The 20,478-nt window shown below is 38.8% G+C and overlaps 35 non-coding genes and 70 pseudogenes across 35 annotated transcripts; all 105 read right to left on the reverse strand.

Annotated features, from left to right (window-relative positions):
- Nucleotides 1-45: 45 nt before the first annotated feature.
- LOC146150395 (5S ribosomal RNA) lies at nt 46-164 on the reverse strand (annotated as a pseudogene).
- Nucleotides 165-228: 64 nt separating this feature from the next.
- LOC146150396 (5S ribosomal RNA) lies at nt 229-347 on the reverse strand. The gene has a single exon (XR_014496019.1). It is a non-coding gene; the product is annotated as a 5S ribosomal RNA (ribosomal RNA).
- A 63-nt stretch (nt 348-410) lies between these two features.
- LOC146150397 (5S ribosomal RNA) lies at nt 411-529 on the reverse strand (annotated as a pseudogene).
- Nucleotides 530-593: 64 nt separating this feature from the next.
- LOC146150398 (5S ribosomal RNA) lies at nt 594-712 on the reverse strand (annotated as a pseudogene).
- A 74-nt stretch (nt 713-786) lies between these two features.
- Nucleotides 787-905, reverse strand: LOC146150399 (5S ribosomal RNA; annotated as a pseudogene).
- Nucleotides 906-979: 74 nt separating this feature from the next.
- On the reverse strand, nt 980-1,098 carry LOC146150400 (5S ribosomal RNA; annotated as a pseudogene).
- A 64-nt stretch (nt 1,099-1,162) lies between these two features.
- LOC146150401 (5S ribosomal RNA) lies at nt 1,163-1,281 on the reverse strand (annotated as a pseudogene).
- Nucleotides 1,282-1,345: 64 nt separating this feature from the next.
- LOC146150402 (5S ribosomal RNA) lies at nt 1,346-1,464 on the reverse strand (annotated as a pseudogene).
- Nucleotides 1,465-1,528: 64 nt separating this feature from the next.
- On the reverse strand, nt 1,529-1,647 carry LOC146150403 (5S ribosomal RNA; annotated as a pseudogene).
- A 74-nt stretch (nt 1,648-1,721) lies between these two features.
- On the reverse strand, nt 1,722-1,840 carry LOC146150404 (5S ribosomal RNA; annotated as a pseudogene).
- A 64-nt stretch (nt 1,841-1,904) lies between these two features.
- Nucleotides 1,905-2,023, reverse strand: LOC146150405 (5S ribosomal RNA; annotated as a pseudogene).
- A 64-nt stretch (nt 2,024-2,087) lies between these two features.
- LOC146150406 (5S ribosomal RNA) lies at nt 2,088-2,206 on the reverse strand (annotated as a pseudogene).
- A 63-nt stretch (nt 2,207-2,269) lies between these two features.
- Nucleotides 2,270-2,388, reverse strand: LOC146150407 (5S ribosomal RNA). Its single transcript, XR_014497134.1, has one exon. It is a non-coding gene; the product is annotated as a 5S ribosomal RNA (ribosomal RNA).
- Nucleotides 2,389-2,462: 74 nt separating this feature from the next.
- On the reverse strand, nt 2,463-2,581 carry LOC146150408 (5S ribosomal RNA; annotated as a pseudogene).
- A 74-nt stretch (nt 2,582-2,655) lies between these two features.
- LOC146150409 (5S ribosomal RNA) lies at nt 2,656-2,774 on the reverse strand (annotated as a pseudogene).
- A 64-nt stretch (nt 2,775-2,838) lies between these two features.
- LOC146150410 (5S ribosomal RNA) lies at nt 2,839-2,957 on the reverse strand (annotated as a pseudogene).
- A 64-nt stretch (nt 2,958-3,021) lies between these two features.
- On the reverse strand, nt 3,022-3,140 carry LOC146150411 (5S ribosomal RNA; annotated as a pseudogene).
- A 64-nt stretch (nt 3,141-3,204) lies between these two features.
- LOC146150412 (5S ribosomal RNA) lies at nt 3,205-3,323 on the reverse strand (annotated as a pseudogene).
- A 74-nt stretch (nt 3,324-3,397) lies between these two features.
- LOC146150413 (5S ribosomal RNA) lies at nt 3,398-3,516 on the reverse strand (annotated as a pseudogene).
- Nucleotides 3,517-3,580: 64 nt separating this feature from the next.
- Nucleotides 3,581-3,699, reverse strand: LOC146150414 (5S ribosomal RNA; annotated as a pseudogene).
- Nucleotides 3,700-3,965: 266 nt separating this feature from the next.
- On the reverse strand, nt 3,966-4,084 carry LOC146150415 (5S ribosomal RNA; annotated as a pseudogene).
- Nucleotides 4,085-4,148: 64 nt separating this feature from the next.
- Nucleotides 4,149-4,267, reverse strand: LOC146150416 (5S ribosomal RNA). The gene has a single exon (XR_014495127.1). It is a non-coding gene; the product is annotated as a 5S ribosomal RNA (ribosomal RNA).
- Nucleotides 4,268-4,358: 91 nt separating this feature from the next.
- LOC146150417 (5S ribosomal RNA) lies at nt 4,359-4,477 on the reverse strand. The gene has a single exon (XR_014495604.1). It is a non-coding gene; the product is annotated as a 5S ribosomal RNA (ribosomal RNA).
- A 65-nt stretch (nt 4,478-4,542) lies between these two features.
- Nucleotides 4,543-4,661, reverse strand: LOC146150418 (5S ribosomal RNA). The gene has a single exon (XR_014496918.1). It is a non-coding gene; the product is annotated as a 5S ribosomal RNA (ribosomal RNA).
- A 73-nt stretch (nt 4,662-4,734) lies between these two features.
- Nucleotides 4,735-4,853, reverse strand: LOC146150419 (5S ribosomal RNA; annotated as a pseudogene).
- Nucleotides 4,854-4,918: 65 nt separating this feature from the next.
- LOC146150420 (5S ribosomal RNA) lies at nt 4,919-5,037 on the reverse strand. The gene has a single exon (XR_014496914.1). It is a non-coding gene; the product is annotated as a 5S ribosomal RNA (ribosomal RNA).
- A 64-nt stretch (nt 5,038-5,101) lies between these two features.
- On the reverse strand, nt 5,102-5,220 carry LOC146150421 (5S ribosomal RNA). Its single transcript, XR_014498033.1, has one exon. It is a non-coding gene; the product is annotated as a 5S ribosomal RNA (ribosomal RNA).
- A 76-nt stretch (nt 5,221-5,296) lies between these two features.
- LOC146150422 (5S ribosomal RNA) lies at nt 5,297-5,415 on the reverse strand (annotated as a pseudogene).
- Nucleotides 5,416-5,480: 65 nt separating this feature from the next.
- On the reverse strand, nt 5,481-5,599 carry LOC146150423 (5S ribosomal RNA). The gene has a single exon (XR_014496833.1). It is a non-coding gene; the product is annotated as a 5S ribosomal RNA (ribosomal RNA).
- A 91-nt stretch (nt 5,600-5,690) lies between these two features.
- LOC146150424 (5S ribosomal RNA) lies at nt 5,691-5,809 on the reverse strand. Its single transcript, XR_014495022.1, has one exon. It is a non-coding gene; the product is annotated as a 5S ribosomal RNA (ribosomal RNA).
- A 65-nt stretch (nt 5,810-5,874) lies between these two features.
- Nucleotides 5,875-5,993, reverse strand: LOC146150425 (5S ribosomal RNA; annotated as a pseudogene).
- A 73-nt stretch (nt 5,994-6,066) lies between these two features.
- Nucleotides 6,067-6,185, reverse strand: LOC146150426 (5S ribosomal RNA; annotated as a pseudogene).
- Nucleotides 6,186-6,249: 64 nt separating this feature from the next.
- On the reverse strand, nt 6,250-6,368 carry LOC146150427 (5S ribosomal RNA). Its single transcript, XR_014496946.1, has one exon. It is a non-coding gene; the product is annotated as a 5S ribosomal RNA (ribosomal RNA).
- A 64-nt stretch (nt 6,369-6,432) lies between these two features.
- On the reverse strand, nt 6,433-6,551 carry LOC146150428 (5S ribosomal RNA; annotated as a pseudogene).
- A 74-nt stretch (nt 6,552-6,625) lies between these two features.
- Nucleotides 6,626-6,744, reverse strand: LOC146150429 (5S ribosomal RNA; annotated as a pseudogene).
- Nucleotides 6,745-6,808: 64 nt separating this feature from the next.
- Nucleotides 6,809-6,927, reverse strand: LOC146150430 (5S ribosomal RNA; annotated as a pseudogene).
- A 64-nt stretch (nt 6,928-6,991) lies between these two features.
- Nucleotides 6,992-7,110, reverse strand: LOC146150431 (5S ribosomal RNA; annotated as a pseudogene).
- Nucleotides 7,111-7,175: 65 nt separating this feature from the next.
- On the reverse strand, nt 7,176-7,294 carry LOC146150432 (5S ribosomal RNA). The gene has a single exon (XR_014495460.1). It is a non-coding gene; the product is annotated as a 5S ribosomal RNA (ribosomal RNA).
- Nucleotides 7,295-7,358: 64 nt separating this feature from the next.
- On the reverse strand, nt 7,359-7,477 carry LOC146150433 (5S ribosomal RNA; annotated as a pseudogene).
- A 64-nt stretch (nt 7,478-7,541) lies between these two features.
- Nucleotides 7,542-7,660, reverse strand: LOC146150434 (5S ribosomal RNA; annotated as a pseudogene).
- Nucleotides 7,661-7,724: 64 nt separating this feature from the next.
- LOC146150435 (5S ribosomal RNA) lies at nt 7,725-7,843 on the reverse strand (annotated as a pseudogene).
- A 64-nt stretch (nt 7,844-7,907) lies between these two features.
- Nucleotides 7,908-8,026, reverse strand: LOC146150436 (5S ribosomal RNA; annotated as a pseudogene).
- Nucleotides 8,027-8,100: 74 nt separating this feature from the next.
- Nucleotides 8,101-8,219, reverse strand: LOC146150437 (5S ribosomal RNA; annotated as a pseudogene).
- A 64-nt stretch (nt 8,220-8,283) lies between these two features.
- Nucleotides 8,284-8,402, reverse strand: LOC146150438 (5S ribosomal RNA; annotated as a pseudogene).
- Nucleotides 8,403-8,466: 64 nt separating this feature from the next.
- LOC146150439 (5S ribosomal RNA) lies at nt 8,467-8,585 on the reverse strand (annotated as a pseudogene).
- Nucleotides 8,586-8,851: 266 nt separating this feature from the next.
- LOC146150440 (5S ribosomal RNA) lies at nt 8,852-8,970 on the reverse strand (annotated as a pseudogene).
- A 64-nt stretch (nt 8,971-9,034) lies between these two features.
- Nucleotides 9,035-9,153, reverse strand: LOC146150441 (5S ribosomal RNA). The gene has a single exon (XR_014495139.1). It is a non-coding gene; the product is annotated as a 5S ribosomal RNA (ribosomal RNA).
- A 91-nt stretch (nt 9,154-9,244) lies between these two features.
- On the reverse strand, nt 9,245-9,363 carry LOC146150442 (5S ribosomal RNA). Its single transcript, XR_014495615.1, has one exon. It is a non-coding gene; the product is annotated as a 5S ribosomal RNA (ribosomal RNA).
- A 65-nt stretch (nt 9,364-9,428) lies between these two features.
- LOC146150443 (5S ribosomal RNA) lies at nt 9,429-9,547 on the reverse strand. Its single transcript, XR_014496919.1, has one exon. It is a non-coding gene; the product is annotated as a 5S ribosomal RNA (ribosomal RNA).
- Nucleotides 9,548-9,620: 73 nt separating this feature from the next.
- On the reverse strand, nt 9,621-9,739 carry LOC146150444 (5S ribosomal RNA; annotated as a pseudogene).
- Nucleotides 9,740-9,804: 65 nt separating this feature from the next.
- Nucleotides 9,805-9,923, reverse strand: LOC146150445 (5S ribosomal RNA). The gene has a single exon (XR_014496926.1). It is a non-coding gene; the product is annotated as a 5S ribosomal RNA (ribosomal RNA).
- A 64-nt stretch (nt 9,924-9,987) lies between these two features.
- Nucleotides 9,988-10,106, reverse strand: LOC146150446 (5S ribosomal RNA). The gene has a single exon (XR_014498035.1). It is a non-coding gene; the product is annotated as a 5S ribosomal RNA (ribosomal RNA).
- Nucleotides 10,107-10,182: 76 nt separating this feature from the next.
- On the reverse strand, nt 10,183-10,301 carry LOC146150447 (5S ribosomal RNA; annotated as a pseudogene).
- A 64-nt stretch (nt 10,302-10,365) lies between these two features.
- Nucleotides 10,366-10,484, reverse strand: LOC146150448 (5S ribosomal RNA). Its single transcript, XR_014497612.1, has one exon. It is a non-coding gene; the product is annotated as a 5S ribosomal RNA (ribosomal RNA).
- A 65-nt stretch (nt 10,485-10,549) lies between these two features.
- Nucleotides 10,550-10,668, reverse strand: LOC146150449 (5S ribosomal RNA). Its single transcript, XR_014495461.1, has one exon. It is a non-coding gene; the product is annotated as a 5S ribosomal RNA (ribosomal RNA).
- Nucleotides 10,669-10,732: 64 nt separating this feature from the next.
- LOC146150450 (5S ribosomal RNA) lies at nt 10,733-10,851 on the reverse strand (annotated as a pseudogene).
- A 64-nt stretch (nt 10,852-10,915) lies between these two features.
- On the reverse strand, nt 10,916-11,034 carry LOC146150451 (5S ribosomal RNA; annotated as a pseudogene).
- A 64-nt stretch (nt 11,035-11,098) lies between these two features.
- LOC146150452 (5S ribosomal RNA) lies at nt 11,099-11,217 on the reverse strand (annotated as a pseudogene).
- A 63-nt stretch (nt 11,218-11,280) lies between these two features.
- Nucleotides 11,281-11,399, reverse strand: LOC146150453 (5S ribosomal RNA; annotated as a pseudogene).
- Nucleotides 11,400-11,473: 74 nt separating this feature from the next.
- Nucleotides 11,474-11,592, reverse strand: LOC146150454 (5S ribosomal RNA; annotated as a pseudogene).
- Nucleotides 11,593-11,656: 64 nt separating this feature from the next.
- On the reverse strand, nt 11,657-11,775 carry LOC146150455 (5S ribosomal RNA; annotated as a pseudogene).
- Nucleotides 11,776-11,839: 64 nt separating this feature from the next.
- Nucleotides 11,840-11,958, reverse strand: LOC146150456 (5S ribosomal RNA; annotated as a pseudogene).
- A 266-nt stretch (nt 11,959-12,224) lies between these two features.
- On the reverse strand, nt 12,225-12,343 carry LOC146150457 (5S ribosomal RNA; annotated as a pseudogene).
- Nucleotides 12,344-12,407: 64 nt separating this feature from the next.
- On the reverse strand, nt 12,408-12,526 carry LOC146150458 (5S ribosomal RNA). The gene has a single exon (XR_014495150.1). It is a non-coding gene; the product is annotated as a 5S ribosomal RNA (ribosomal RNA).
- A 91-nt stretch (nt 12,527-12,617) lies between these two features.
- On the reverse strand, nt 12,618-12,736 carry LOC146150459 (5S ribosomal RNA). The gene has a single exon (XR_014495626.1). It is a non-coding gene; the product is annotated as a 5S ribosomal RNA (ribosomal RNA).
- A 65-nt stretch (nt 12,737-12,801) lies between these two features.
- On the reverse strand, nt 12,802-12,920 carry LOC146150460 (5S ribosomal RNA). Its single transcript, XR_014496921.1, has one exon. It is a non-coding gene; the product is annotated as a 5S ribosomal RNA (ribosomal RNA).
- Nucleotides 12,921-12,993: 73 nt separating this feature from the next.
- Nucleotides 12,994-13,112, reverse strand: LOC146150461 (5S ribosomal RNA; annotated as a pseudogene).
- Nucleotides 13,113-13,177: 65 nt separating this feature from the next.
- On the reverse strand, nt 13,178-13,296 carry LOC146150462 (5S ribosomal RNA). Its single transcript, XR_014496937.1, has one exon. It is a non-coding gene; the product is annotated as a 5S ribosomal RNA (ribosomal RNA).
- A 64-nt stretch (nt 13,297-13,360) lies between these two features.
- LOC146150463 (5S ribosomal RNA) lies at nt 13,361-13,479 on the reverse strand. Its single transcript, XR_014498036.1, has one exon. It is a non-coding gene; the product is annotated as a 5S ribosomal RNA (ribosomal RNA).
- Nucleotides 13,480-13,555: 76 nt separating this feature from the next.
- LOC146150464 (5S ribosomal RNA) lies at nt 13,556-13,674 on the reverse strand (annotated as a pseudogene).
- A 65-nt stretch (nt 13,675-13,739) lies between these two features.
- Nucleotides 13,740-13,858, reverse strand: LOC146150465 (5S ribosomal RNA). The gene has a single exon (XR_014496834.1). It is a non-coding gene; the product is annotated as a 5S ribosomal RNA (ribosomal RNA).
- Nucleotides 13,859-13,949: 91 nt separating this feature from the next.
- Nucleotides 13,950-14,068, reverse strand: LOC146150466 (5S ribosomal RNA). The gene has a single exon (XR_014495133.1). It is a non-coding gene; the product is annotated as a 5S ribosomal RNA (ribosomal RNA).
- Nucleotides 14,069-14,133: 65 nt separating this feature from the next.
- Nucleotides 14,134-14,252, reverse strand: LOC146150467 (5S ribosomal RNA; annotated as a pseudogene).
- Nucleotides 14,253-14,325: 73 nt separating this feature from the next.
- Nucleotides 14,326-14,444, reverse strand: LOC146150468 (5S ribosomal RNA; annotated as a pseudogene).
- A 64-nt stretch (nt 14,445-14,508) lies between these two features.
- Nucleotides 14,509-14,627, reverse strand: LOC146150469 (5S ribosomal RNA; annotated as a pseudogene).
- Nucleotides 14,628-14,691: 64 nt separating this feature from the next.
- On the reverse strand, nt 14,692-14,810 carry LOC146150470 (5S ribosomal RNA). Its single transcript, XR_014497613.1, has one exon. It is a non-coding gene; the product is annotated as a 5S ribosomal RNA (ribosomal RNA).
- Nucleotides 14,811-14,875: 65 nt separating this feature from the next.
- On the reverse strand, nt 14,876-14,994 carry LOC146150471 (5S ribosomal RNA). Its single transcript, XR_014495601.1, has one exon. It is a non-coding gene; the product is annotated as a 5S ribosomal RNA (ribosomal RNA).
- Nucleotides 14,995-15,058: 64 nt separating this feature from the next.
- Nucleotides 15,059-15,177, reverse strand: LOC146150472 (5S ribosomal RNA; annotated as a pseudogene).
- A 64-nt stretch (nt 15,178-15,241) lies between these two features.
- LOC146150473 (5S ribosomal RNA) lies at nt 15,242-15,360 on the reverse strand (annotated as a pseudogene).
- A 64-nt stretch (nt 15,361-15,424) lies between these two features.
- LOC146150474 (5S ribosomal RNA) lies at nt 15,425-15,543 on the reverse strand (annotated as a pseudogene).
- Nucleotides 15,544-15,607: 64 nt separating this feature from the next.
- Nucleotides 15,608-15,726, reverse strand: LOC146150475 (5S ribosomal RNA; annotated as a pseudogene).
- A 74-nt stretch (nt 15,727-15,800) lies between these two features.
- LOC146150476 (5S ribosomal RNA) lies at nt 15,801-15,919 on the reverse strand (annotated as a pseudogene).
- A 64-nt stretch (nt 15,920-15,983) lies between these two features.
- Nucleotides 15,984-16,102, reverse strand: LOC146150477 (5S ribosomal RNA; annotated as a pseudogene).
- Nucleotides 16,103-16,166: 64 nt separating this feature from the next.
- LOC146150478 (5S ribosomal RNA) lies at nt 16,167-16,285 on the reverse strand (annotated as a pseudogene).
- A 266-nt stretch (nt 16,286-16,551) lies between these two features.
- On the reverse strand, nt 16,552-16,670 carry LOC146150479 (5S ribosomal RNA; annotated as a pseudogene).
- A 64-nt stretch (nt 16,671-16,734) lies between these two features.
- On the reverse strand, nt 16,735-16,853 carry LOC146150480 (5S ribosomal RNA). Its single transcript, XR_014495162.1, has one exon. It is a non-coding gene; the product is annotated as a 5S ribosomal RNA (ribosomal RNA).
- A 91-nt stretch (nt 16,854-16,944) lies between these two features.
- LOC146150481 (5S ribosomal RNA) lies at nt 16,945-17,063 on the reverse strand. Its single transcript, XR_014495637.1, has one exon. It is a non-coding gene; the product is annotated as a 5S ribosomal RNA (ribosomal RNA).
- A 65-nt stretch (nt 17,064-17,128) lies between these two features.
- LOC146150482 (5S ribosomal RNA) lies at nt 17,129-17,247 on the reverse strand. Its single transcript, XR_014496922.1, has one exon. It is a non-coding gene; the product is annotated as a 5S ribosomal RNA (ribosomal RNA).
- A 73-nt stretch (nt 17,248-17,320) lies between these two features.
- LOC146150483 (5S ribosomal RNA) lies at nt 17,321-17,439 on the reverse strand (annotated as a pseudogene).
- Nucleotides 17,440-17,504: 65 nt separating this feature from the next.
- On the reverse strand, nt 17,505-17,623 carry LOC146150484 (5S ribosomal RNA). Its single transcript, XR_014496948.1, has one exon. It is a non-coding gene; the product is annotated as a 5S ribosomal RNA (ribosomal RNA).
- Nucleotides 17,624-17,687: 64 nt separating this feature from the next.
- On the reverse strand, nt 17,688-17,806 carry LOC146150485 (5S ribosomal RNA; annotated as a pseudogene).
- A 76-nt stretch (nt 17,807-17,882) lies between these two features.
- LOC146150486 (5S ribosomal RNA) lies at nt 17,883-18,001 on the reverse strand (annotated as a pseudogene).
- A 65-nt stretch (nt 18,002-18,066) lies between these two features.
- LOC146150487 (5S ribosomal RNA) lies at nt 18,067-18,185 on the reverse strand. The gene has a single exon (XR_014495247.1). It is a non-coding gene; the product is annotated as a 5S ribosomal RNA (ribosomal RNA).
- Nucleotides 18,186-18,250: 65 nt separating this feature from the next.
- On the reverse strand, nt 18,251-18,369 carry LOC146150488 (5S ribosomal RNA; annotated as a pseudogene).
- Nucleotides 18,370-18,442: 73 nt separating this feature from the next.
- On the reverse strand, nt 18,443-18,561 carry LOC146150489 (5S ribosomal RNA; annotated as a pseudogene).
- Nucleotides 18,562-18,625: 64 nt separating this feature from the next.
- Nucleotides 18,626-18,744, reverse strand: LOC146150490 (5S ribosomal RNA; annotated as a pseudogene).
- Nucleotides 18,745-18,808: 64 nt separating this feature from the next.
- LOC146150491 (5S ribosomal RNA) lies at nt 18,809-18,927 on the reverse strand. Its single transcript, XR_014497614.1, has one exon. It is a non-coding gene; the product is annotated as a 5S ribosomal RNA (ribosomal RNA).
- A 65-nt stretch (nt 18,928-18,992) lies between these two features.
- On the reverse strand, nt 18,993-19,111 carry LOC146150492 (5S ribosomal RNA). Its single transcript, XR_014495462.1, has one exon. It is a non-coding gene; the product is annotated as a 5S ribosomal RNA (ribosomal RNA).
- Nucleotides 19,112-19,175: 64 nt separating this feature from the next.
- LOC146150493 (5S ribosomal RNA) lies at nt 19,176-19,294 on the reverse strand (annotated as a pseudogene).
- A 64-nt stretch (nt 19,295-19,358) lies between these two features.
- On the reverse strand, nt 19,359-19,477 carry LOC146150494 (5S ribosomal RNA; annotated as a pseudogene).
- A 64-nt stretch (nt 19,478-19,541) lies between these two features.
- Nucleotides 19,542-19,660, reverse strand: LOC146150495 (5S ribosomal RNA; annotated as a pseudogene).
- Nucleotides 19,661-19,724: 64 nt separating this feature from the next.
- LOC146150496 (5S ribosomal RNA) lies at nt 19,725-19,843 on the reverse strand (annotated as a pseudogene).
- A 76-nt stretch (nt 19,844-19,919) lies between these two features.
- On the reverse strand, nt 19,920-20,038 carry LOC146150497 (5S ribosomal RNA; annotated as a pseudogene).
- Nucleotides 20,039-20,103: 65 nt separating this feature from the next.
- On the reverse strand, nt 20,104-20,222 carry LOC146150498 (5S ribosomal RNA). Its single transcript, XR_014495365.1, has one exon. It is a non-coding gene; the product is annotated as a 5S ribosomal RNA (ribosomal RNA).
- A 65-nt stretch (nt 20,223-20,287) lies between these two features.
- Nucleotides 20,288-20,406, reverse strand: LOC146150499 (5S ribosomal RNA; annotated as a pseudogene).
- Nucleotides 20,407-20,478: the final 72 nt, after the last annotated feature.

Consider the following 20,478-nt stretch of genomic DNA (forward strand, 5'->3'; position numbering starts at 1 on the left):
TCTTTAAAAATGTTAACATTTAAATATATATTAAAAATCATATTTTGCCTATGACAATTGGTATTCCTAGGCGGTCACCCATCCAAGTACCAACCAATCCCGACGTTGCTTAACTTCCGAGATCGGACGAGAACGGGTGCATTCAACCTGGTATGGTCGTAGTCAGTATTGCACAACATTTTTTGGTCTAATCTATAAAAACTGTAAAAACTTAAATAAATCATATTTTGCCTACGACAATTGGTATTCCTAGGCGGTCACCCATCCAAGTACTCACCAATCCCGACGTTGCTTAACTTCCGAGATCGGACGAGATCGGGTGCATTCAACATGGAATGGTCGTAGACAGTATTGGTCAACATTTTTTGGTCTAAAATCTTTGAAAATGTAAAATTTAAAAAATCAAATTTTTCCTATGACAATTGGTATTCCTAGGCGGTCACCCATCCAAGTACCAACCAATCCCGACGTTGCTTAACTTCCGAGATCGGACGAGATCGGGTGCATTCAACCTGGTATGGTCGTAGTCAGTATTGGTCAACATTTATGGTCTAATCTATTTAAAAATGTAAAAACTTAAATAAATCATATTTTGCCTACGACAATTGGTATTCCTAGGCGGTCACCCATCCAAGTACTCACCAATCCCGACGTTGCTTAACTTCCGAGATCGGGCGAGATCGGGTGCATTCAACCTGGTATGGTCGTAGCCAGTATTGGTCAACATTTTTTGGTCTAAAATCTTTGAAAATGTTGAAATTTAAATAAATTTTAAAAATCATATTTTTCCTATGACAATTGGTATTCCTAGGCGGTCACCCATCCAAGTACCAATCAATCCCGACGTTGCTTATCTTCCAAGATCGGACGAGATCAGGTGCATTCAACCTGGTATGGTCGTAGACAGTATTGGTCAACATTTTTTGGTCTAAAATCTTTAAAAATGTTAACATTTAAATATATATTAAAAATCATATTTTGCCTATGACAATTGGTATTCCTAGGCGGTCACCCATCCAAGTACCAACCAATCCCGACGTTGCTTAACTTCCGAGATCGGACGAGATCGGGTGCATTCAACCTGGTATGGTCGTAGTCAGTATTGCACAACATTTTTTGGTCTAATCTATAAAAAATATAAAAACTTAAATAAATCATATTTTGCCTACGACAATTGGTATTCCTAGGCGGTCACCCATCCAAGTACTCACTAATCCCGACGTTGCTCAACTTCCGAGATCGGACGAGATCGGGTGCATTCAACCTGGAATGGTCGTAGACAGTATTGGTCAACATTTTTTGGTCTAAAATCTTTGAAAATGTTAAAATTTAAAAAATCACATTTTTCCTATGACAATTGGTATTCCTAGGCGGTCACCCATCCAAGTACCAACCAATCCCGACGTTGCTTAACTTCCGAGATCGGACGAGATCGGGTGCATTCAACCTGGTATGGTCGTAGTCAGTATTGGTCAACATTTATGGTCTAATCTATTTAAAAATGTAAAAACTTAAATAAATCATATTTTGCCTACGACAATTGTTATTCCTAGGCGGTCACCCATCCAAGTACCAACCAATCCCGACGTTGCTTATCTTCAAAGATCGGACGAGATCAGGTGCATTCAACCTGGTATGGTCGTAGACAGTATTGGTCAACATTTTTTGGTCTAAAATCTTTAAAAATGTTAACATTTAAATATATATTAAAAATCATATTTTGCCTATGACAATTGGTATTCCTAGGCGGTCACCCATCCAAGTACCAACCAATCCCGACGTTGCTTAACTTCCGAGATCGGACGAGATCGGGTGCATTCAACCCGGTATGGTCGTAGTGAGTATTGCACAACATTTTTTGGTCTAATCTATAAAAAATGTAAAAACTTAAATAAATCATATTTTGCATACGACAATTGGTATTCCTAGGCGGTCACCCATCCAAGTACTCACCAATCCCGACGTTGCTTAACTTCCGAGATGGGACGAGATCGGGTGCATTCAACCTGGAATGGTCGTAGACAGTATTGGTCAACATTTTTTGGTCTAAAATCTTTGAAAATGTTAAAATTTAAAAAATCACATTTTTCCTATGACAATTGGTATTCCTAGGCGGTCACCCATCCAAGTACCAACCAATCCCGACGTTGCTTAACTTCCGAGATCGGACGAGATCGGGTGCATTCAACCTGGTATGGTCGTAGTCAGTATTGGACAACATTTATGGTCTAATCTATTTAAAAATGTAAAAACTTAAATAAATCATATTTGCCTACGACAAATGGTATTCCTAGGCGGTCACCCATCCAAGTACTCACCAATCCCGACGTTGCTTAACTTCCGAGATCGGACGAGATCGGGTGCATTCAACCTGGTATGGTCGTAGACAGTATTGGTCAACATTTTTTGGTCTAAAATCTTTGAAAATGTTGAAATTTAAATAAATTTTAAAAATCATATTTTTCCTATGACAATTGGTATTCCTAGGCGGTCACCCATCCAAGTACCAACCAATCCCGACGTTGCTTATCTTCCAAGATCGGACGAGATCAGGTGCATTCAACCTGGTATGGTCGTAGACAGCATTGGTCAACATTTTTTGGTCTAAAATCTTTAAAAATGTTAACATTTAAATATATATTAAAAATCATATTTTGCCTATGACAATTGGTATTCCTAGGCGGTCACCCATCCAAGTGCTAACCAATCCTGACGTTGCTTAACGTCCGAGATCGGACGAGATCGGGTGCATTCAACCTGGTATGGTTTTAGAAAGTTTTGGTCAACATTTATGGTCTAATCTATTTAAAACTGTAAAAACTTAAATAAATCATATTGTGCCAACGACAATTGGTATTCCTAGGCGGTCACCACTCCAAGTACTAACCAATCCCGACGTTGCTTATCTTCCAAGATCGGACGAGATCAGGTGCATTCAACCTGGTATGGTCGTAGACAGTATTTGTCAACATTTTTTGGTCTAAAATCTTTGAAAATGTTAAAATTTAAAAAATCACATTTTTCCTATGACAATTGGTATTCCTAGGCGGTCACCCATCCAAGTACCAACCAATCCCGACGTTGCTTAACTTCCGAGATCGGACGAGATCGGGTGCATTCAACCTGGTATGGTCGTAGTCAGTATTGGTCAACATTTATGGTCTAATCTATTTAAAAATGTAAAAACTTAAATAAATCATATTTTGCCTACGACAATTGGTATTCCTAGGCGGTCACCCATCCAAGTACCAACCAATCCCGACGTTGCTTATCTTCCAAGATCGGACGAGATCAGGTGCATTCAACCTGGTATGGTCGTAGACAGTATTGGTCAACATTTTTTGGTCTAAAATCTTTAAAAATGTTAACATTTAAATATATATTAAAAATCATATTTTGCCTATGACAATTGGTATTCCTAGGCGGTCACCCATCCAAGTACCAACCAATCCCGACGTTGCTTAACTTCCGAGATCGGACGAGATCGGGTGCATTCAACCTGGTATGGTCGCAGACAGTATTGGTCAACATTTTTTGGTCTAATCTATAAAAAATGTAAAAACTTAAATAAATCATATTTTGCATACGACAATTGGTATTCCTAGGCGGTCACCCATCCAAGTACTCACCTATCCCGACGTTGCTTAACTTCCGTGATGGGACGAGATCGGGTGCATTCAACCTGGAATGGTCGTAGACAGTATTGGTCAACATTTTTTGGTCCAAAATCTTTGAAAATGTTGAAATTTAAATAAATTTTAAAAATCATATTTTTCCTATGACAATTGGTATTCCTAGGCGGTCACCCATCCAAGTGAAACCAATCCCGACGTTGCTTATTTTCCAAGATCGGACGAGATCAGGTGCATTCAACCTGGTATGGTCGTAGACAGCATTGGTCAACATTTTTTCGTCTAAAATCTTTAAAAATGTTAACATTTAAATATATATTAAAAATCATATTTTGCCTATGACAATTGGTATTCCTAGGCGGTCACCCATCCAAGTGCTAACCAATCCCGACGTTGCTTAACGTCCGAGATCGGACGAGATCGGGTGCATTCAACCTGGTATGGTCGTAGAAAGTTTTGGTCAACATTTATGGTCTAATCTATTTAAAACTGTAAAAACTTAAATAAATCGTATTCTGCCTACGACAATTGGTATTCCTAGGCGGTCACCCATCCAAGTACTAACCAATCCCGACGTTGCTTAACTTCCGAGATCGGACGAGATCGGGTGCTTTCAACCTGGTATGGTCGTAGACAGTATTGGTCAACATTTTTTGGTCTAAAATCTTTAAAAATGTTAACATTTAAATATATTTAAAAAAATAAAAACTTAAATAAATCATATTTTGCCTACGACAATTGGTATTCCTAGGCGGTCACCCATCCAAGTACTAACCAATCCCGACGTTGCTTAACTTCCGAGAACGGACGAGATCGGGTGCATTCAACATGGTATGGTCGTAGGCAGAATTGCTCAAGATTTTTTGGTCTAATCTATTTAAAAATGTAAAAACTTAAATAAATCATATATTGCCTACGACAATTGGTATTCCTAGGCGGTCACCCATCCAAGTACTAACCAATCCCGACGTTGCTTAACTTCCGAGATCGGACGAGATCGGTTGCATTCAACCTGGTATGGTCGTAGACAGTATTGATCAACATTTTTTGGTCTAAAATCTTTAAAAATGTTAACATTAAATATATTTTAAAAATCATATTTTGCCTATGACAATTGGTATTCCTAGGCGGTCACCCATCCAAGTACCAACCAATCCCGACGTTGCTTAACTTCCGAGATCGGACGAGAACGGGTGCATTCAACCTGGTATGGTCGTAGTCAGTATTGCTCAATATTTTTTGGTCTAATCTATAAAAAAATGTAAAAAATTAAATAAATCATATTTTGCCTACGACAATTGGTATTCCTAGGCGGTCACCCATCCAAGTACTAACCAATCCCGACGTTGCTTAACTTCCGAGATCGGACGAGATCGGGTGCATTCAACCTGGTATGGTCGTAGACAGTATTGGTCAACATTTATGGTCTAATCTATTTAAAAATGTAAAAACTTGAATAAATCATATTTAGCCTACGACAATTGGTATTCCTAGGCGGTCACCCATCCAAGTACTAACCAATCCCGACGTTGCTTAACTTCCGAGATCGTACGAGATCGTGTGCATTCAACCTGGTATGGTCGTAGACAGTATTGATCAACATTTTTTGGTCTAAAATCGTTAAAAATGTTAACATTTAAATATATTTTCTGAAAATCATATTTTGCCTATGGCAATTGGTATTCCTAGGCGGTCGCCCATCCAAGTACCAACCAATCCCGACGTTGCTTAACTTCCGAGATCGGACGAGATCGGGTGCATTCAACCTGGTATGGTCGTAGCCAGTATTGGTCAACATTTTTTGGTCTAATCTATTTAAAAATATAAAAACTTGAATAAATCATATTTTGCCTACGACAATTGGTATTCCTAGGCGGTCACCCATCCAAGTACTAACCAATCCCGACGTTGCTTAACTTCCGAGATCGGACGAGATCGGGTGCTTTCAACCTGGTATGGTCGTAAAAAGTATTGATCAACATTTTTTGGTCTAAAATCTTTAAAAATGTTAACATTTAAATATATTTTAACAAATAAAAACTTAAATAAATCATATTTTGCCTACGACAATTGGTATTCCTAGGCGGTCACCCATCCAAGTACTAACCAATCCCGACGTTGCTTAACTTCCGAGATCGGACGAGATCGGGTGCATTCAACATGGTATGGTCGTAGGCTGTATTGCTCAACATTTTTTGGTCTAATCTATTTAAAAATGTAAAAACTTAAATAAATCATATATTGCCTACGACAATTGGTATTCCTAGGCGGTCACCCATCCAAGTACTAACCAATCACGACGTTGCTTAACTTCCGAGATCGGACGAGATCGGTTACATTCAACCTGGTATGGTCGTAGACAGTATTGATGAACATTTTTTGGTCTAAAATCTTTAAAAATGTTAACATTAAATATATTTTAAAAATCATATTTTGCCTATGACAATTGGTATTCCTAGGCGGTCACCCATCCAAGTCCCAACCAATCCCGACGTTGCTTAACTTCCGAGATCGGACGAGATCGGGTGCATTCAACCTGGTATGGTAGTAGTCAGTATTGGTCAACATTTACTGTCTAATCTATTTAAAAATGTAAAAACTTAAATAAATCATATTGTGCCTACGACAATTGGTATTCCTAGGCGGTCACCCATCCAAGTACTAACCAATCCCGACGTTGCTTAACTTCCGAGATCGGACGAGATCGGGTGCATTTAACCTGGTATGGTCGTAGACAGTTTTGGTCAACATTTATGGTCTAATCTATTTAAAAATTTAAAAACTTAAATACATCATATTGTGCCTAAGACAATTGGTATTCCTAGGCGGTCACCCATCCAAGAACTCACCAAACCCGACGTTGCTTAACTTCCGAGATCGGACGAGATCGGGTGCATTCAACCTGGTATGGTCGTAGACAGTATTGGTCAACATTTTTTGGTCTAAAATCTTTGAAAATGTTAAAATTTAAATAAATATTAAAAATCATATTTTTCCTATGACAATTGGTATTCCTAGGCGGTCATCCATCCAAGTACCAACCAATCCCGACGTTGCTTAACTTCCGAGATCGGACGAGATCGGGTGCATTCAACCTGGTATGGTCGTAGTCAGTATTGGTCAACATTTATGGTCTAATCTATTTAAAATTGTAAAAACTTAAATAAATCATATTGTGCCTACGACAATTGGTATTCCTAGGCGGTCACCCATCCAAGTACTAACCAATCCCGACGTTGCTTAACTTCCGAGATCGGACGAGATCTGGTGCATTCAAACTGGTATGGTCGTAGACAGTATTGGTCAACATTTATGGTCTAATCTATTTAAAAATGTAAAAACCTAAATAAATCATATTGTGCCTACGACAATTGGTGTTCCTAGGCGGTCACCCATCCAAGTACTAACCAATCTCGGCGTTGCTTAACTTCCGAGTTCGGACGAGATCGGGTGCATTCAATCTGGTATGGTCGTAGCCAGTATTGGTCAACATTTTTTGGTCTAATCTATTTAAAAATGTAAAAACTTGAATAAATCATATTTTGCCTACGACAATTGGTATTCCTAGGCGGTCACCCATCCAAGTACTAACCAATCCCAACGTTGCTTAACTTCCGAGATCGGACGAGATCGGGTGCTTTCAACCTGGTATGGTCGTAGTCAGTATTGCACAACATTTTTTGGTCTAATCTATAAAAAATGTAAAAACTTAAATAAATCATATTTTGCCTACGACAATTGGTATTCCTAGGCGGTCACCCGTCCAAGTACTCACCAATCCCGACGTTGCTTAACTTCCGAGATCGGACGAGATTGGGTGCATTCAACCTGGAATGGTCGTAGACAGTATTGGTCAATATTTTTTGGTCTAAAATCTGTGAAAATGTTAAAATTTAAAAAATCACATTTTTCCTATGACAATTGGTATTCCTAGGCGGTCACCCATCCAAGTACCAACCAATCCCGACGTTGCTTAACTTCCGAGATCGGACGAGATCGGGTGCATTCAACCTGGGATGGTCGTAGTCAGTATTGGTCAACATTTATGGTCTAATCTATTTAAAAATGTAAAAACTTAAATAAATCACATTTTTCCTATGACAATTGGTATTCCTAGGCGGTCACCCATCCAAGTACCAACCAATCCCGACGTTGCTTAACTTCCGAGATCGGACGAGATCGGGTGCATTCAACCTGGTATGGTCGTAGTCAGTATTGGTCAACATTTATGGTCTAATCTATTTAAAAATGTAAAAACTTAAATAAATCATATTTTGCCTACGACAATTGGTATTCCTAGGCGGTCACCCATCCAAGTACCAACCAATCCCGACGTTGCTTATCTTCCAAGATCGGACGAGATCAGGTGCATTCAACCTGGTATGGTCATAGACAGCATTGGTCAACATTTTTTGGTCTAAAATCTTTAAAAATGTTAACATTTAAATATATATTAAAAATCATATTTTGCCTATGACAATTGGTATTCCTAGGCGGTCACCCATCCAAGTACCAACCAATCCCGACGTTGCTTAACTTCCGAGATCGGACGAGATCGGGTGCATTCAACCTGGTATGGTCGCAGACAGTATTGGTCAACATTTTTTGGTCTAATCTATAAAAAATGTAAAAACTTAAATAAATCATATTTTGCATACGACAATTGGTATTCCTAGGCGGTCACCCATCCAAGTACTCACCTATCCCGACGTTGCTTAACTTCCGTGATGGGACGAGATCGGGTGCATTCAACCTGGAATGGTCGTAGACAGTATTGGTCAACATTTTTTGGTCTAAAATCTTTGAAAATATTAAAATTTAAAAAATCACATTTTTCCTATGACAATTGGTATTCCTAGGCGGTCACCCATCCAAGTACTAACCAATCCCGACGTTGCTTAACTTCCGAGATCGGACGAGATCGGGTGCATTCAACCTGGTATGGTCGTAGACAGTATTGGTCAACATTTTTTGGTCCAAAATCTTTGAAAATGTTGAAATTTAAATAAATTTTAAAAATCATATTTTTCCTATGACAATTGGTATTCCTAGGCGGTCACCCATCCAAGTGAAACCAATCCCGACGTTGCTTATTTTCCAAGATCGGACGAGATCAGGTGCATTCAACCTGGTATGGTCGTAGACAGCATTGGTCAACATTTTTTCGTCTAAAATCTTTAAAAATGTTAACATTTAAATATATATTAAAAATCATATTTTGCCTATGACAATTGGTATTCCTAGGCGGTCACCCATCCAAGTGCTAACCAATCCCGACGTTGCTTAACGTCCGAGATCGGACGAGATCGGGTGCATTCAACCTGGTATGGTCGTAGAAAGTTTTGGTCAACATTTATGGTCTAATCTATTTAAAACTGTAAAAACTTAAATAAATCGTATTGTGCCTACGACAATTGGTATTCCTAGGCGGTCACCCATCCAAGTACTAACCAATCCCGACGTTGCTTAACTTCCGAGATCGGACGAGATCGGGTGCTTTCAACCTGGTATGGTCGTAGACAGTATTGGTCAACATTTTTTGGTCTAAAATCTTTAAAAATGTTAACATTTAAATATATTTAAAAAAATAAAAACTTAAATAAATCATATTTTGCCTACGACAATTGGTATTCCTAGGCGGTCACCCATCCAAGTACTAACCAATCCCGACGTTGCTTAACTTCCGAGAACGGACGAGATCGGGTGCATTCAACATGGTATGGTCGTAGGCAGAATTGCTCAAGATTTTTTGGTCTAATCTATTTAAAAATGTAAAAACTTAAATAAATCATATATTGCCTACGACAATTGGTATTCCTAGGCGGTCACCCATCCAAGTACTAACCAATCCCGACGTTGCTTAACTTCCGAGATCGGACGAGATCGGTTGCATTCAACCTGGTATGGTCGTAGACAGTATTGATCAATATTTTTTGGTCTAAAATCTTTAAAAATGTTAACATTAAATATATTTTAAAAATCATATTTTGCCTATGACAATTGGTATTCCTAGGCGGTCACCCATCCAAGTACCAACCAATCCCGACGTTGCTTAACTTCCGAGATCGGACGAGAACGGGTGCATTCAACCTGGTATGGTCGTAGTCAGTATTGCTCAATATTTTTTGGTCTAATCTATAAAAAAATGTAAAAAATTAAATAAATCATATTTTGCCTACGACAATTGGTATTCCTAGGCGGTCACCCATCCAAGTACTAACCAATCCCGACGTTGCTTAACTTCCGAGATCGGACGAGATCGGGTGCATTCAACCTGGTATGGTCGTAGACAGTATTGGTCAACATTTATGGTCTAATCTATTTAAAAATGTAAAAACTTGAATAAATCATATTTAGCCTACGACAATTGGTATTCCTAGGCGGTCACCCATCCAAGTACTAACCAATCCCGACGTTGCTTAACTTCCGAGATCGTACGAGATCGTGTGCATTCAACCTGGTATGGTCGTAGACAGTATTGATCAACATTTTTTGGTCTAAAATCGTTAAAAATGTTAACATTTAAATATATTTTCTGAAAATCATATTTTGCCTATGGCAATTGGTATTCCTAGGCGGTCACCCATCCAAGTACTAACCAATCCCGACGTTGCTTAACTTTCGAGATCGGACGAGATCTGGTGCATTCAAACTGGTATGGTCGTAGACAGTATTGGTCAACATTTATGGTCTAATCTATTTAAAAATGTAAAAACCTAAATAAATCATATTGTGCCTACGACAATTGGTGTTCCTAGGCGGTCACCCATCCAAGTACTAACCAATCCCGGCGTTGCTTAACTTCCGAGTTCGGACGAGATCGGGTGCATTCAATCTGGTATGGTCGTAGCCAGTATTGGTCAACATTTTTTGGTCTAATCTATTTAAAAATGTAAAAACTTGAATAAATCATATTTTGCCTACGACAATTGGTATTCCTAGGCGGTCACCCATCCAAGTACTAACCAATCCCAACGTTGCTTAACTTCCGAGATCGGACGAGATCGGGTGCTTTCAACCTGGTATGGTCGTAGTCAGTATTGCACAACATTTTTTGGTCTAATCTATAAAAAATGTAAAAACTTAAATAAATCATATTTTGCCTACGACAATTGGTATTCCTAGGCGGTCACCCGTCCAAGTACTCACCAATCCCGACGTTGCTTAACTTCCGAGATCGGACGAGATTGGGTGCATTCAACCTGGAATGGTCGTAGACAGTATTGGTCAATATTTTTTGGTCTAAAATCTTTGAAAATGTTAAAATTTAAAAAATCACATTTTTCCTATGACAATTGGTATTCCTAGGCGGTCACCCATCCAAGTACCAACCAATCCCGACGTTGCTTAACTTCCGAGATCGGACGAGATCGGGTGCATTCAACCTGGGATGGTCGTAGTCAGTATTGGTCAACATTTATGGTCTAATCTATTTAAAAATGTAAAAACTTAAATAAATCACATTTTTCCTATGACAATTGGTATTCCTAGGCGGTCACCCATCCAAGTACCAACCAATCCCGACGTTGCTTAACTTCCGAGATCGGACGAGATCGGGTGCATTCAACCTGGTATGGTCGTAGTCAGTATTGGTCAACATTTATGGTCTAATCTATTTAAAAATGTAAAAACTTAAATAAATATATTTTGCCTACGACAATTGGTATTCCTAGGCGGTCACCCATCCAAGTACCAACCAATCCCGACGTTGCTTATCTTCCAAGATCGGACGAGATCAGGTGCATTCAACCTGGTATGGTCATAGACAGTATTGGTCAACATTTTTTGGTCTAAAATCTTTAAAAATGTTAACATTTAAATATATATTAAAAATCATATTTTGCCTATGACAATTGGTATTCCTAGGCGGTCACCCATCCAAGTACCAACCAATCCCGACGTTGCTTAACTTCCGAGATCGGACGAGATCGGGTGCATTCAACCTGGTATGGTCGCAGACAGTATTGGTCAACATTTTTTGGTCTAATCTATAAAAAATGTAAAAACTTAAATAAATCATATTTTGCATACGACAATTGGTATTCCTAGGCGGTCACCCATCCAAGTACTCACCTATCCCGACGTTGCTTAACTTCCGTGATGGGACGAGATCGGGTGCATTCAACCTGGAATGGTCGTAGACAGTATTGGTCAACATTTTTTGGTCTAAAATCTTTGAAAATATTAAAATTTAAAAAATCACATTTTTCCTATGACAATTGGTATTCCTAGGCGGTCACCCATCCAAGTACTAACCAATCCCGACGTTGCTTAACTTCCGAGATCGGACGAGATCGGGTGCATTCAACCTGGTATGGTCGTAGACAGTATTGGTCAACATTTTTTGGTCCAAAATCTTTGAAAATGTTGAAATTTAAATAAATTTTAAAAATCATATTTTTCCTATGACAATTGGTATTCCTAGGCGGTCACCCATCCAAGTGAAACCAATCCCGACGTTGCTTATTTTCCAAGATCGGACGAGATCAGGTGCATTCAACCTGGTATGGTCGTAGACAGCATTGGTCAACATTTTTTCGTCTAAAATCTTTAAAAATGTTAACATTTAAATATATATTAAAAATCATATTTTGCCTATGACAATTGGTATTCCTAGGCGGTCACCCATCCAAGTGCTAACCAATCCCGACGTTGCTTAACGTCCGAGATCGGACGAGATCGGGTGCATTCAACCTGGTATGGTCGTAGAAAGTTTTGGTCAACATTTATGGTCTAATCTATTTAAAACTGTAAAAACTTAAATAAATCGTATTGTGCCTACGACAATTGGTATTCCTAGGCGGTCACCCATCCAAGTACTAACCAATCCCGACGTTGCTTAACTTCCGAGATCGGACGAGATCGGGTGCTTTCAACCTGGTATGGTCGTAGACAGTATTGGTCAACATTTTTTGGTCTAAAATCTTTAAAAATGTTAACATTTAAATATATTTAAAAAAATAAAAACTTAAATAAATCATATTTTGCCTACGACAATTGGTATTCCTAGGCGGTCACCCATCCAAGTACTAACCAATCCCGACGTTGCTTAACTTCCGAGAACGGACGAGATCGGGTGCATTCAACATGGTATGGTCGTAGGCAGAATTGCTCAAGATTTTTTGGTCTAATCTATTTAAAAATGTAAAAACTTAAATAAATCATATATTGCCTACGACAATTGGTATTCCTAGGCGGTCACCCATCCAAGTACTAACCAATCCCGACGTTGCTTAACTTCCGAGATCGGACGAGATCGGTTGCATTCAACCTGGTATGGTCGTAGACAGTATTGATCAACATTTTTTGGTCTAAAATCTTTAAAAATGTTAACATTAAATATATTTTAAAAATCATATTTTGCCTATGACAATTGGTATTCCTAGGCGGTCACCCATCCAAGTACCAACCAATCCCGACGTTGCTTAACTTCCGAGATCGGACGAGAACGGGTGCATTCAACCTGGTATGGTCGTAGTCAGTATTGCTCAATATTTTTTGGTCTAATCTATAAAAAAATGTAAAAAATTAAATAAATCATATTTTGCCTACGACAATTGGTATTCCTAGGCGGTCACCCATCCAAGTACTAACCAATCCCGACGTTGCTTAACTTCCGAGATCGGACGAGATCGGGTGCATTCAACCTGGTATGGTCGTAGACAGTATTGGTCAACATTTATGGTCTAATCTATTTAAAAATGTAAAAACTTGAATAAATCATATTTAGCCTACGACAATTGGTATTCCTAGGCGGTCACCCATCCAAGTACTAACCAATCCCGACGTTGCTTAACTTCCGAGATCGTACGAGATCGTGTGCATTCAACCTGGTATGGTCGTAGACAGTATTGATCAACATTTTTTGGTCTAAAATCGTTAAAAATGTTAACATTTAAATATATTTTCTGAAAATCATATTTTGCCTATGGCAATTGGTATTCCTAGGCGGTCGCCCATCCAAGTACCAACCAATCCCGACGTTGCTTAACTTCCGAGATCGGACGAGATCGGGTGCATTCAACCTGGTATGGTCGTAGCCAGTATTGGTCAACATTTTTTGGTCTAATCTATTTAAAAATATAAAAACTTGAATAAATCATATTTTGCCTACGACAATTGGTATTCCTAGGCGGTCACCCATCCAAGTACTAACCAATCCCGACGTTGCTTAACTTCCGAGATCGGACGAGATCGGGTGCTTTCAACCTGGTATGGTCGTAAAAAGTATTGATCAACATTTTTTGGTCTAAAATCTTTAAAAATGTTAACATTTAAATATATTTTAACAAATAAAAACTTAAATAAATCATATTTTGCCTACGACAATTGGTATTCCTAGGCGGTCACCCATCCAAGTACTAACCAATCCCGACGTTGCTTAACTTCCGAGATCGGACGAGATCGGGTGCATTCAACATGGTATGGTCGTAGGCTGTATTGCTCAACATTTTTTGGTCTAATCTATTTAAAAATGTAAAAACTTAAATAAATCATATATTGCCTACGACAATTGGTATTCCTAGGCGGTCACCCATCCAAGTACTAACCAATCACGACGTTGCTTAACTTCCGAGATCGGACGAGATCGGTTACATTCAACCTGGTATGGTCGTAGACAGTATTGATGAACATTTTTTGGTCTAAAATCTTTAAAAATGTTAACATTAAATAAATATTAAAAATCATATTTTTCCTATGACAATTGGTATTCCTAGGCGGTCATCCATCCAAGTACCAACCAATCCCGACGTTGCTTAACTTCCGAGATCGGACGAGATCGGGTGCATTCAACCTGGTATGGTCGTAGTCAGTATTGGTCAACATTTATGGTCTAATCTATTTAAAATTGTAAAAACTTAAATAAATCATATTGTGCCTACGACAATTGGTATTCCTAGGCGGTCACCCATCCAAGTACTAACCAATCCCGACGTTGCTTAACTTCCGAGATCGGACGAGATCTGGTGCATTCAAACTGGTATGGTCGTAGACAGTATTGGTCAACATTTATGGTCTAATCTATTTAAAAATGTAAAAACCTAAATAAATCATATTGTGCCTACGACAATTGGTGTTCCTAGGCGGTCACCCATCCAAGTACTAACCAATCCCGGCGTTGCTTAACTTCCGAGTTCGGACGAGATCGGGTGCATTCAATCTGGTATGGTCGTAGCCAGTATTGGTCAACATTTTTTGGTCTAATCTATTTAAAAATGTAAAAACTTGAATAAATCATATTTTGCCTACGACAATTGGTATTCCTAGGCGGTCACCCATCCAAGTACTAACCAATCCCGACGTTGCTTAACTTCCGAGATCGGACGAGATCGGGTGCTTTCAACCTGGTATGGTCGTAGTCAGTATTGCACAACATTTTTTGGTCTAATCTATAAAAAATGTAAAAACTTAAATAAATCATATTTTGCCTTCGACAATTGGTATTCCTAGGCGGTCACCCGTCCAAGTACTCACCAATCCCGACGTTGCTTAACTTCCGAGATCGGACGAGATTGGGTGCATTCAACCTGGAATGGTCGTAGACAGTATTGGTCAACATTTTTTGGTCTAAAATCTTTGAAAATGTTAAAATTTAAAAAATCACATTTTTCCTATGACAATTGGTATTCCTAGGCGGTCACCCATCCAAGTACCAACCAATCCCGACGTTGCTTAACTTCCGAGATCGGACGAGATCGGGTGCATTCAACCTGGGATGGTCGTAGTCAGTATTGGTCAACATTTATGGTCTAATCTATTTAAAAATGTAAAAACTTAAATAAATCACATTTTTCCTATGACAATTGGTATTCCTAGGCGGTCACCCATCCAAGTACCAACCAATCCCGACGTTGCTTAACTTCCGAGATCGGACGAGATCGGGTGCATTCAACCTGGTATGGTCGTAGTCAGTATTGGTCAACATTTATGGTCTAATCTATTTAAAAATGTAAAAACTTAAATAAATCATATTTTGCCTACGACAATTGGTATTCCTAGGCGGTCACCCATCCAAGTACCAACCAATCCCGACGTTGCTTATCTTCCAAGATCGGACGAGATCAGGTGCATTCAACCTGGTATGGTCGTAGACAGTATTGGTCAACATTTTTTGGTCTAAAATCTTTAAAAATGTTAACATTTAAATATATATTAAAAATCATATTTTGCCTATGACAATTGGTATTCCTAGGCGGTCACCCATCCAAGTACCAACCAATCCCGACGTTGCTTAACTTCCGAGATCGGACGAGATCGGGTGCATTCAACCTGGTATGGTCGCAGACAGTATTGGTCAACATTTTTTGGTCTAATCTATAAAAAATGTAAAAACTTAAATAAATCATATTTTGCATACGACAATTGGTATTCCTAGGCGGTCACCCATCCAAGTACTCACCTATCCCGACGTTGCTTAACTTACGTGATGGGACGAGATCGGGTGCATTCAACCTGGAATGGTCGTAGACAGTATTGGTCAACATTTTTTGGTCTAAAATCTTTGAAAATATTAAAATTTAAAAAATCACATTTTTCCTATGACAATTGGTATTCCTAGGCGGTCACCCATCCAAGTACTAACCAATCCCGACGTTGCTTAACTTCCGAGATCGGACGAGATCGGGTGCATTCAACCTGGTATGGTCGTAGACAGTATTGGTCAACATTTTTTGGTCCAAAATCTTTGAAAATGTTGAAATTTAAATAAATTTTAAAAATCATATTTTTCCTATGACAATTGGTATTCCTAGGCGGTCACCCATCCAAGTGAAACCAATCCCGACGTTGCTTATTTTCCAAGATCGGACGAGATCAGGTGCATTCAACCTGGTATGGTCGTAGACAGCATTGGTCAACATTTTTTCGTCTAAAATCTTTAAAAATGTTAACATTTAAATATATATTAAAAATCATATTTTGCCTATGACAATTGGTATTCCTAGGCGGTCACCCATCCAAGTGCTAACCAATCCCGACGTTGCTTAACGTCCGAGATCGGACGAGATCGGGTGCATTCAACCTGGTATGGTCGTAGAAAGTTTTGGTCAACATTTATGGTCTAATCTATTTAAAACTGTAAAAACTTAAATAAATCGTATTGTGCCTACGACAATTGGTATTCCTAGGCGGTCACCCATCCAAGTACTAACCAATCCCGACGTTGCTTAACTTCCGAGATCGGACGAGATCGGGTGCTTTCAACCTGGTATGGTCGTAGACAGTATTGGTCAACATTTTTTGGTCTAAAATCTTTAAAAATGTTAACATTTAAATATATTTAAAAAAATAAAAACTTAAATAAATCATATTTTGCCTACGACAATTGGTATTCCTAGGCGGTCACCCATCCAAGTACTAACCAATCCCGACGTTGCTTAACTTCCGAGAACGGACGAGATCGGGTGCATTCAACATGGTATGGTCGTAGGCAGAATGGCTCAAGATTTTTTGGTCTAATCTATTTAAAAATGTAAAAACTTAAATAAATCATATATTGCCTACGACAATTGGTATTCCTAGGCGGTCACCCATCCAAGTACTAACCAATCCCGACGTTGCTTAACTTCCGAGATCGGACGAGATCGGTTGCATTCAACCTGGTATGGTCGTAGACAGTATTGATCAACATTTTTTGGTCTAAAATCTTTAAAAATGTTAACATTAAATATATTTTAAAAATCATATTTTGCCTATGACAATTGGTATTCCTAGGCGGTCACCCATCCAAGTACCAACCAATCCCGACGTTGCTTAACTTCCGAGATCGGACCAGAACGGGTGCATTCAACCTGGTATGGTCGTAGTCAGTATTGCTCAATATTTTTTGGTCTAATCTATAAAAAAATGTAAAAAATTAAATAAATCATATTTTGCCTACGACAATTGGTATTCCTAGGCGGTCACCCATCCAAGTACTAACCAATCCCGACGTTGCTTAACTTCCGAGATCGGACGAGATCGGGTGCATTCAACCTGGTATGGTCGTAGACAGTATTGGTCAACATTTATGGTCTAATCTACTTAAAAATGTAAAAACTTGAATAAATCATATTTAGCCTACGACAATTGGTATTCCTAGGCGGTCACCCATCCAAGTACTAACCAATCCCGACGTTGCTTAACTTCCGAGATCGTACTAAATCGTGTGCATTCAACCTGGTATGGTCGTAGACAGTATTGATCAACATTTTTTGGTCTAAAATCGTTAAAAATGTTAACATTTAAATATATTTTCTGAAAATCATATTTTGCCTATGGCAATTGGTATTCCTAGGCGGTCGCCCATCCAAGTACCAACCAATCCCGACGTTGCTTAACTTCCGAGATCGGACGAGATCGGGTGCATTCAACCTGGTATGGTCGTAGCCAGTATTGGTCAACATTTTTTGGTCTAATCTATTTAAAAATATAAAAACTTGAATAAATCATATTTTGCCTACGACAATTGGTATTCCTAGGCGGTCACCCATCCAAGTACTAACCAATCCCGACGTTGCTTAACTTCCGAGATCGGACGAGATCGGGTGCATTCAACATGGTATGGTCGTAGGCTGTATTGCTCAACATTTTTTGGTCTAATCTATTTAAAAATGTAAAAACTTAAATAAATCATAGATTGCCTACGACAATTGGTATTCCTAGGCGGTCACCCATCCAAGTACTAACCAATCACGACGTTGCTTAACTTCCGAGATCGGACGAGATCGGTTACATTCAACCTGGTATGGTCGTAGACAGTATTGATGAACATTTTTTGGTCTAAAATCTTTAAAAATGTTAACATTAAATAAATATTAAAAATCATATTTTTCCTATGACAATTGGTATTCCTAGGCGGTCATCCATCCAAGTACCAACCAATCCCGACGTTGCTTAACTTCCGAGATCGGACGAGATCGGGTGCATTCAACCTGGTATGGTCGTAGTCAGTATTGGTCAACGTTTATGGTCTAATCTATTTAAAATTGTAAAAACTTAAATAAATCATATTGTGCCTACGACAATTGGTATTCCTAGGCGGTCACCCATCCAAGTACTAACCAATCCCGACGTTGCTTAACTTCCGAGATCGGACGAGATCTGGTGCATTCAAACTGGTATGGTCGTAGACAGTATTGGTCAACATTTATGGTCTAATCTATTTAAAAATGTAAAAACCTAAATAAATCATATTGTGCCTACGACAATTGGTGTTCCTAGGCGGTCACCCATCCAAGTACTAACCAATCCCGGCGTTGCTTAACTTCCGAGTTCGGACGAGATCGGGTGCATTCAATCTGGTATGGTCGTAGCCAGTATTGGTCAACATTTTTTGGTCTAATCTATTTAAAAATGTAAAAACTTGAATAAATCATATTTTGCCTACGACAATTGGTATTCCTAGGCGGTCACCCATCCAAGTACTAACCAATCCCAACGTTGCTTAACTTCCGAGATCGGACGAGATCGGGTGCTTTCAACCTGGTATGGTCGTAGTCAGTATTGCACAACATTTTTTGGTCTAATCTATAAAAAATGTAAAAACTTAAATAAATCATATTTTGCCTTCGACAATTGGTATTCCTAGGCGGTCACCCGTCCAAGTACTCACCAATCCCGACGTTGCTTAACTTCCGAGATCGGACGAGATTGGGTGCATTCAACCTGGAATGGTCGTAGACAGTATTGGTCAATATTTTTTGGTCTAAAATCTTTGAAAATGTTAAAATTTAAAAAATCACATTTTTCCTATGACAATTGGTATTCCTAGGCGGTCACCCATCCAAGTACCAACCAATCCCGACGTTGCTTAACTTCCGAGATCGGACGAGATCGGGTGCATTCAACCTGGGATGGTCGTAGTCAGTATTGGTCAACATTTATGGTCTAATCTATTTAAAAATGTAAAAACTTAAATAAATCACATTTTTCCTATGACAATTGGTATTCCTAGGCGGTCACCCATCCAAGTACCAACCAATCCCGACGTTGCTTAACTTCCGAGATCGGACGAGATCGGGTGCATTCAACCTGGTATGGTCGTAGTCAGTATTGGTCAACATTTATGGTCTAATCTATTTAAAAATGTAAAAACTTAAATAAATCATATTTTGCCTACGACAATTGGTATTCCTAGGCGGTCACCCATCCAAGTACCAACCAATCCCGACGTTGCTTATCTTCCAAGATCGGACGAGATCAGGTGCATTCAACCTGGTATGGTCGTAGACAGTATTGATCAACATTTTTTGGTCTAAAATCGTTAAAAATGTTAACATTTAAATATATTTTCTGAAAATCATATTTTGCCTATGGCAATTGGTATTCCTAGGCGGTCGCCCATCCAAGTACCAACCAATCCCGACGTTGCTTAACTTCCGAGATCGGACGAGATCGGGTGCATTCAACCTGGTATGGTCGTAGCCAGTATTGGTCAACATTTTTTGGTCTAATCTATTTAAAAATATAAAAACTTGAATAAATCATATTTTGCCTACGACAATTGGTATTCCTAGGCGGTCACCCATCCAAGTACTAACCAATCCCGACGTTGCTTAACTTCCGAGATCGGACGAGATCGGGTGCATTCAACATGGTATGGTCGTAGGCTGTATTGCTCAACATTTTTTGGTCTAATCTATTTAAAAATGTAAAAACTTAAATAAATCATATATTGCCTACGACAATTGGTATTCCTAGGCGGTCACCCATCCAAGTACTAACCAATCACGACGTTGCTTAACTTCCGAGATCGGACGAGATCGGTTACATTCAACCTGGTATGGTCGTAGACAGTATTGATGAACATTTTTTGGTCTAAAATCTTTAAAAATGTTAACATTAAATAAATATTAAAAATCATATT

Source organism: Ascidiella aspersa, chromosome 4 (assembly GCF_963924565.1).
Source record: "Ascidiella aspersa chromosome 4, kaAscAspe10.2, whole genome shotgun sequence".
NCBI classification, from domain to species: domain Eukaryota; kingdom Metazoa; phylum Chordata; class Ascidiacea; order Phlebobranchia; family Ascidiidae; genus Ascidiella; species Ascidiella aspersa.